This window comes from Mesoplodon densirostris, chromosome 7 (assembly GCF_025265405.1).
Source record: "Mesoplodon densirostris isolate mMesDen1 chromosome 7, mMesDen1 primary haplotype, whole genome shotgun sequence".
Taxonomy (NCBI): Eukaryota; Metazoa; Chordata; class Mammalia; order Artiodactyla; family Ziphiidae; genus Mesoplodon; species Mesoplodon densirostris.
In genome coordinates, this window is record NC_082667.1 from 96,790,649 (window position 1) to 96,799,997 (window position 9,349).

Below are 9,349 nucleotides of genomic sequence, written 5' to 3' on the forward strand. Positions count from 1 at the left end.
GGGAAAGGTTTTACTGCTGAAGCGTCAGTCCAATTCAACACAAAGTCTAGGCAGTGGAAGATGAGGTTGGTGGGGTGGGGGGATTGGGTAAGTCTTTTAAAGTTAAAAGGTCACCTACCACCTGTCAGGGTTGTTTTGCCCAGGAAACACTCTCAGATGGAGATATGTGTTCAGGTGAGTGTGTTACTAGGCCATGAAACAACACATGAAAAAGAGCAAAGCCAACAGGACTGGCCAGAGGGAGGTGAACTGTCATGCAGTTCACCGCTGTCAGGAGCTTAAAAGCTGAGCTGCCCTCAGAGTTGTCCTGAATTTAGCCCTGGGGGCTGGGTCTTTGTATATCCCTCCCTGGTCAAACACTCCTGGAGTGCAAGTTACCTGAGAAAAAGGTGCCTACACTAAAATAGAAGACACTTTCCTCCTGGGAAGGGACTCAGTTGAGAGCCCTCAGCAGGCAACACTCTGGAAGACTAGAGAAATCAGGGAGTTTGGTCCAGAATGGGAAGATCTAGGCTACGCAATATATCAACCACCTCATTGTATGTCCCATTTTAGAAAAACTGAGACTCCGCGTGTTGCTGATTGTGTGCTGATAGTTGGGCTTGCACAATAAGTTTTGGGCCGAGGGGAGGAGGATTCTGCCCTGCCTGGGGAACACTCAGCTTGGGGATGGGATCCAGTTACCTCTGCCAGCACTTGAAGTGCCTGGTTAGGTGTTCTGACCTTCAGGTCTTCTGTGCTGCTGTCAGCAGGCTAGGTGCCAGGTCAGGTTTTGCCATTCCTGTGGACTAAGTTCCCCTGGTTCTTGGATAATTGCCAAGGGAGAGCCTGGATTTTCTGCTAATTTGGCCAATGGGCTTTGATGAGTTTGAATTTGGTTAAAAAACATGAAAGATAAGTAAGTTTGAAGAATACCCAAAGCGTTCAATTTTGTGTGACTTGTAGAATGGTCATAACCCTGACAGAAATAGAGAAGTTGAGAAAACAAGCTGGATTTAATAGGAAGGAGTAGTTGATAGATAAAAATGTAAACTTGGAGGTGATTACAATGGTGTGGCCAGGCTGATGAGTAAAATAAGAGTTGTCCTTGGCTGGACATGAAGCAGATGAGGGGCTGTTTTTTCCTTTGTGTCTCCATCACACTTGGATGTATTATCTTTAGCTGTTGTTGTGTCTGACTCTTCTTACTAATCAATGAATAGCTTAAGGTAAGTTTGTAGGCATCTTTCTGCTCTTGGAACCGGACATCATGGTGAATGTATGAAACAGAGTAGAACCTCAGTATTTGTTTGTTTTTTTGTTTTGTTTTTTTTTTTTTTTTGGAACTTTATATTTTTTTAACTTTTATTTATTTTTAATACACCAGGTTCTTATTAGTCATCCATTTTATACACATCAGTGTATGCATGTCAATCCCAATCTCCCAGTTAATCACACCACCACCCACACCCCCCGCCGCTTTCCCCCCATGGTGTCTATAAGTTTGTTCTCCACAACTGTATCTCAATTTCTGCCCTGCAAACAGGTTCATCTCTACAATTTTTCTAGGTTCCACATATATGCATTAATATCTGATATTTGTTTTACTCTTTCTGACTTACTTCACACTATATGACAGTCTCTGGATCCATCCACGTCTCTACAAATGACCCAATTTCATTCCTTTTTTATGGCCGAGTAATATTCCATTGTATATATGTACCACATCTTCTTTATCCATTCATCTGTCGATGGGCATTTAGGTTGCTCCATTGACCTGGCTATATTGTAAATAGTGCTGCAATGAATATTGGGGTGTATGTATCTTTTTGAATTATGATTTTCTCTGGGTATATGCCCAGTAGTGGGATGGCTGAGTCATATGGTAATTCTATTTTTAGATTTTTAAGGAACTTCTATACTGTTCTCCATAGTGGATGTATCAATTTACATTCCCACAAACAGTGCTAGAGGGTTCCTTTTTCTCCACACCCTCTCCAGCATTTGTTGTTTGTAGATTTTCTGATGATGCCCATTCTAACTGGTGTGCAGTGATACTTCATGGTGGTTCTGATTTGCATTTCTCTAATAATTAGTGATATTGAGCAGCTTTTCATGTGCCTCTTGGCCATCTGTATGTCTTCTTTCGAGAAATGTCTATTTAGGTCTTCTACCCATTTTTGGGTTAGGTTGTTTGTTTTTTTAATATTGAGCTGCATGAGCTGTTGATATATTTTGGAGATTAATCCTTTGTCTGTTGATTCATTTGCAAATATTTGCTCCCATTTTGAGGGTTGTCTTTTCGTCTTGTTTATTGTTTCCTTTGCTGTGCAAAAGCTTTGAAGTTTCATTAGGTCCCATTTGTTTATTTTGTTTTTATTTCCATTACTCTAGGAAGTGGATCAAAAAAGATCCTGCTGTGATTCATGTCAAAGAGCATTTTTCCTATGTTTCCCTCTAAGAGTTTTATAGTGTCTGGTCTTACATTTAGTTCTCTAATCCATTTTGATTTTATTTTTGTATATGGTGTTACGGAGTGTTCTAATTTCATTCTTTTACATGAAGCTGTCCAGTTTTCCCAGCACCAATTATTGAAGGGACTGTCTTTTATCCATTGTATATCCTTGCCTCCTTTCTCACAGATTAGTTGACCATAGCTGCATGGGTTTATCTCTGGGCTTTCTATCTTGTTCCATTGACCTATATTTCTGTTTTTCCACCAGTACCATATTGTCTTGATTACTGTAGCTTTGTAGTACAGTCAGAAGTCAGGGAGTCTGATTCCTCCATCTCCATTTTTTTCCCTCAAGATTGCTTTGGCTATTCGGGGTCTTTTGTGTCTCCAAACAAATTTTAATATTTTTTGTTCTAGTTCCATAACAAATGCCATTGTAATTTGTTTGTTTGTTTTTTTTTTTTTTTTGCTGTACGCGGGCCTCTCACTGCTGTGGCCTCTCCCGTTGCGGAGCACAGGCTCCGGACACACAGGCTCCGCGGCCATGGCTCGCGGGCCCAGCCGCTCCACGGCATGTGGGATCTTCCGGGATCGGGGCACGAACCCTAGTCCCCTGCATCGGCAGGCGGACTCTCAACCACTGCGCCACCAGGGAAGCCCTGCCATTGTAATTTGATAGGAATTCAATTGAATCTGTAGATTGCTTTGGGTAGTATAGTCTCTTTCACAATATTGATTCTTCCAATCGAAGAACATGGTATATCTCTCCATCTGTTGGTGTCATCTTTAATTACTTTCATCAGTGTCTTATAGTTTTCTGCATACAGGTCTTTGGTCTCCCTTGGTAGGTTTATACCTAGGTATTTTATTCTTTTTGTTACAATGGTAAATGGGAGTGTTTCCTAATTTCTCTTTCAGATTTCTCTTCATTAGTGTATAGGAATGCAAGAGATTTCTGTGCATTAATTTTGTATCCTGCAACTTTACCAAATTCAATGATTAGCTCTACTAGTTTTCTGGTGGCATCTTTAGGATTCTCTATGTATAGTATCATGTCTTCTGCAAAGAGTGACAGTTTTACTTCTTCTTTTCCAATTTGTATTCCTTTTATTTCTTTTTCTTCTCTGATTGCAAGGGCTAGGATTTCCAAAAATATGTTGAATAATAGTGGTGAGAGTGGACATCCTTGTCTCATTCCTGATGTTAGAGGAAATGCTTTCAGTTTTTCACCACTGAGAATGATGTTTGCTGTGTGTTTGTCATATATGGTCTTTATTATGTTGAAGTAGGTTCCCTCTATGCCCACTTTCTGGAGAGTTTTTATCATAAATTGGTGTTGAATTTTGTCAAAAACTTTTTCTGCATCTATTGAGTTGATCATATGGTTTGTAATCTTCAATTTGTTAATATGGTGTATCACATTGTTTGACTTGCATATATTGAAGAATCTTTGCATCCCTGTGATAAATCCCACTTAACTATGGTGTATGATCCTTTTAATGTGTTGTTGGATTCTGTTTTCTAGTATTTTGTTGAGGATTTTTGCATGTATATTCATCAGAGATATTGGTCTGTAATTTTCTTTTTTGTATTATCTTTGTATGGTTCTGGTATCAGGGTGATGGTGGCCTCATAGAATGAGTTTGGGAGTGTTCCTTCCTCTGCAATTTTTTTGGAAGGGTTTGAGAAGGATGGGTATCAGCTCTTCCCCTAATGTTTAATAGAATTCACCTGTGAAGCCATCTGGTCGTGGACTTTTGTTTGCTGGAAGTTTTTTTTTTTTTTTTTTTTTTTTTGTGGTAGGCGGGCCTCTCACTGTTGTGGCCTCTCCCGTTGTGGAGCACAGGCTCCAGATGTGCAGGCTCAGTGGCCATGGCTCATGCGCCTAGCCACTCAGCGGCATGTGGGATCTTCCCAGACTCGGGCATGAACCTGTGTTCCCTGCATCAAAAGGCGGACTCTCAACCATTGTGCCACCAGGGAAGCCCTGTTGGAAGATTTTTAATCCCAGTTTCAATTTCATTCCCTGTTATTGGTCTGTTCGTATTTTCTATTTCTCCCTGGTTCAATCTTGGAAGGTTATACCTTTTTAAGAATTTGTCCATTTTTTCCAGGTTGTCTATTTTATTGGCATAGAGTTGCTTGTAGTAGTCTCTTAAGATACTTAGTATTTATGCAGTGTCTCTTATAACTTCTCCTTTTTCATTTCTAATTTTATTGATTTGAATCCTCTCCCTATTTTTCTTGATGAGTCTGGCTAATGGTTTATCAATTTTGTTTATTTTCTCAAAGAACCAGCTTTTTTTGTTTTTTGATCCTTCCTATTGTTTTCTTTGTTTCTATTTCATTTATATCTGTTCTGATCATTATGACTTCTTTCCTTCTGCTATCTTTGGGTTTTGTTCATTCTTCTTTCTCTAGTTTCTCTAGGCATAAGGTTAGATTGTTTATTTGAGATTTTTCTTTTTTCTTGAGGTAGGCTTGTATAGCTATAAAATTCCTGCTTAGAACTGCTTTTGCCACATCCTATAGGTGTTGGATCATCGTGTTTTCAATGTCATTTGGCTCTAGGTATTTTTTTATTTCCTCTTTGATTTCTTCAGTGATCTCTTGGTTATTTAGTAATGTATTGTTTAACCTCCATGTGTTTGTGCTTTTTACGTTCTTTTTTTCCCCTGTACTTGATTTCTAATCTCATAGCATTGTGGTCAGAAAAGATGCTTGATATGATTTCAATTTTTTTACATTTACCAAGGCTTGAATTGTGACCCAAGATGTGATCTATCCCGGAAAATGTTCTGTGCACACTTGAGAAGAAAGTGTAATCTGCTGGTTTTGGATGGAATGTCCTATAAATATCCATTAAATCTATCTAGTCTATTGTGTCATTTAAGCTTCTCTTTCCCTATTAATTTTCTGTTTGGATGATCTGTCCATTGGTATAAGTGAGGTTTTAAGGTCACCCACTATTATTGTGTTACTGTCGATTTCCTCTTTTATAGCTGTTAGCAGTTGCCTTATATATTGTTGTGCTCCTATGTTGGGTGAATATATATTTATAATTGTTATATCTTCTTCTTGAATTGATCCCTTGATCATTACGTAGTGTCCTTCCTTGTCTCTTGTAACATTCTTTATTTTAAAGTCTATTTTATCTGATATGAGTATTGCTACTCCAGCTTTCTTTTGATTTCCATCCCTTCACTTTCAGTCTGTATGTGTCCCTATGTCTGAAGTGGGTCTCTTGTAGACAGCATATATATGGGTCTTGTTTTTGTATCCATTCAGCAAGCCTGTGTCATTTGGTTGGAACATTTAATCCATTCATCTTTAAGGTAATTATCGATATGTATGTTCCTATTATCATTTTCTGAATTGTTATTGGTTTGTATTTGTAGGTCCTTTTCATCTCTTGTGTTTCCCACTTAGAGAAGTTCCTTTAGCATTTGTTATAGAGTTGGTTTGGTGGTGCTTAATTCTCTTAGCTTTTACTGGTCTGTAAAACTTTTGATTTCTCCATCAAATCTGAATGAGATCCTTGCTGGGTAGAGTAATCTTGATTGTAGGTTCTTCCTTTTCATCACTTTAAGTATATAGTGCCACTCCTTTCTGGCTTGTAGAGTTTCTGCTAAGAACTCACCTGTTAACATTATGGGAGTTCCCTTGTATGTTATTTGTCATTTTTCCCTTGCTGCTTTCAATAATCTGTCTTTGTTTTTAATTTTTACCAATTTGATTACTATGTCTCAGCATTTTTCTCCTTGGGTTTATCCTGTATGTGAATCTCTGCACTTCCTGGTCTTGGATGGCTATTTCCTTTTTCACATTAGGGAAGTTTTTGACTATAATCTCTTCAAATATTCTCCGGTCCTTTTTCTCTGTCTTCTGGGACCCCTATAATGAGAATGTTGTTGCATTTAATATTGTCCCAGATGTCTCTTAGGCTGTCTTCATTTCTTTTCATTCTTTGTTCTTTATTCTGTTCCACAGCAGTAAATTCCACCATTCTGTCTTCCAGGTCACTTATCCATTCTTCTGCCTCAGTTATTCTGCTATTGTTTCCTTCTAGTGTAGTTTTCATTTCAGTTACCATATTGTTAATCTCTGTTTGTTCTTTAATTCTTCTAGATCTTTGTTAAATATTTCTTGCATCTTCTCAATTTTTGCCTCCATTCCTTTTCTGAGGTCCTGGATCATCTTCACTATCATTATTCTGAATTCTTTTTCTGGAAGGTTGCCTATCTCCACTTCATTTAGTTGTTTTCCTGGGGTTTTATCTTGTTCCTTCATCTGGTACATATCCCTCTGTCTTTTCATCTTGTCTATCTTTCTGTGAATGTAGGTTTTGTTCCACAGGCTGCAGGATTGTAGTTCTTCTTGCTTCTGCTGTCTGCCCTCTGGTGGATGAGGCTATCTAAGAGGCTTTTGCAAGCTTCCTGATGGGAGGGACTGGTGGTGGGTAGAGCTGGCTATTGCTCTAGTGGGCAGAGCTCAGTAAAATTTTAATCCACTTGTCTGCTGATGGGTGGGGCTAGGTCCCCTCCTTTTTTTGTTGTTTGGCCTGAGGCCAAACACTGGAGCCTACCCAGGCTCTTTGATGGGTCTAATGTTGGACTCTGGGAGGGCTCATGCCAATGAGTACTTCCCAGAACTTCTGCTGCCAGTGTCCTTGTCCTCATGGTGAGAGAGAGCCACCCCCTAACTCTGCAGGAGACCCTCCAACATTAGCAGGTAGGTCTGGTTCAGTCTCTATGGGGTCACTGCTCCTTTACCCTGGGTCCTGATGTGCACACTACTTTGTGTGTGCCCTCCAAGAGTGGAGTCTCTGTTTTCCCCAGTCTTGTCAAAGTCCTACAATCAAATCCTGCTAGCCTTCAAAGTTTGATTCTCTAGGATTTCCTCCTCCCATTGCAGACCCCCAGGTTCGGAAGCCTGATGTGGGGCTCAGAACCTTCACACCAGTGTGTGGACTTCTGTGGTGTAAGTGTTCTCCAGTTTCTGAGTCACCCACCCAGCAGTTATGGGATTTGATTTTATTGTGATTGTGCCCCTCCTACAATCTCCTTGTGGTTTTTCCTTTGTCTTTGGATGTGGGGTATCTTTTTGGTGAGTTCCAGTGTCTTTCTGTGGATGACTGTTCAACATTTCAGTATTTGCTTGTTGAATGAAATTGTAAATGAATGAATGAACAAAAGTGAGAGAGGAGTGTGCATGTGTGTGCATGTGTGCACGTGTGCGTGTGTGCATGTGTGCGTGTGTGTGTGTGTGGTGAGTGGGACTGATTCAAGCTTCACAGATATGTAACATTTTTTCCTGAAAAGTTTAAAATGAACGTTAATTAGCAGTGTAGATCCTGCTGGGCTTGGAAAGCCTCGGAGTGACAAAGTCCCATCAGCATATTCTTGTGCATTTTTCCAGCTCAGGTTATTGCTGGAGGAGAGAACCAGAAGAGACTGACCACTGATGCTCTACCTCCTTTGACTCATGACTCCATTAGTAAATCGGGAAGAGACCAAACACTTGGCATATCCCTTCCTTCCTACCATGTGGAAATGCTGGGAGACTTGCTGTCACATAGTGTCAAGGTGATCCAGAAAGACTCACTGAACTGAGGAGATGTCTGTAAATTAATTTTGCTTCTTAAAGAATAGCCCTAAGCAAACCATATAATTTATACTATTTGATGTGACTCTGTTAATTCCCTGAGATATTTACTATTTCCTCTTCAATTCCATTATCTTCCCAGGCACTGAAGTCTAATTTACATATTAATAGTTTTACCTAATCACTGGCTTAAAGAAACTTTTGAGTATGTGTCCTGTGTTCCAATCTCCTGAAACTTCCAGGGCTTCTCTGCTTACCCCACACTCTTACAGGTCTCAGACTAAGTACTTCACAGTTGGCAAGAGGTTTTTATAAATTTTCCTGATTATAAATTTACATACCACATTCAAATATGCAAAGAAAATATGGTTTCTATACTTTTCATAATTCATCTAATCATCTTAAGAAGCCCTTTCTTATTTAGTAGCAGGTGCAAAAGGATACTAAATTTAGTCCAATTCAGTAAACTCAGTTGCTAATTTAAATAGCATCTGATGTATAATTCAGTGTCTTTTGGATAAATCTGTTTTTATGCTTCCTCATTTTCTGCTTCTATCCAATATGGATCTGGGAATATGGAGAAGGGAGCTTAGGTGACCATGTGGAGGCAGGGAAGAGGATCAGTCCCAGAGCTAATTTCCTAGGTCCTTGGAGCATCTCCTTAGCTCCTCTAGATACAGGCAATGCCGTGTTTCCTCTGGTCAGTGGTGCCCTGCTGGCATCTGATGGTTAAGTCTGTAGTTCATGAACTTGGGAGATTTTCTTTCTTGGTTGAGTCAGATCCTAGAGGAGTCAGAGCCTAAGAATTCAGTCCCCCACCTTGGTCCTGGATTGGGCTGAGTATCTCCCATGTATCTTGCTGTAGCTCTCATCTTGGGATCACTTGTCCACAGTGTAGTCACCTTTCTTTACACATTCACCAGCCATCATCATCAACTACTCTCCAAGACTGCCCCAGAGTGTGCAGAAATTCTGGAACCACTTCTACATCACATAGGATTTAAAGATTTTCTAATTATATCAGACTTTTTTTGCATTCTGCTTTGCCTGCTTAACAAAATTTGAGTTCTCAAATTTCTTCTCTTGCCATCTTCTATTTACTCCTTTGGTGATCTTATTTAGTACCATGGCTTTAAATATCAACTATAAATTAATGGCTCCCAAATATGTATGTATATCCCAAACCTTTCTCTGCATTCTAGATTTGAATAAACAACTGCCTACCCAAAAACTCCACATGGGTGTCTAATAGGCCTTTTAAACTTATATGTCTAAAATGGAACTATTTCTCTTCCCTCCAAACTTACTCCT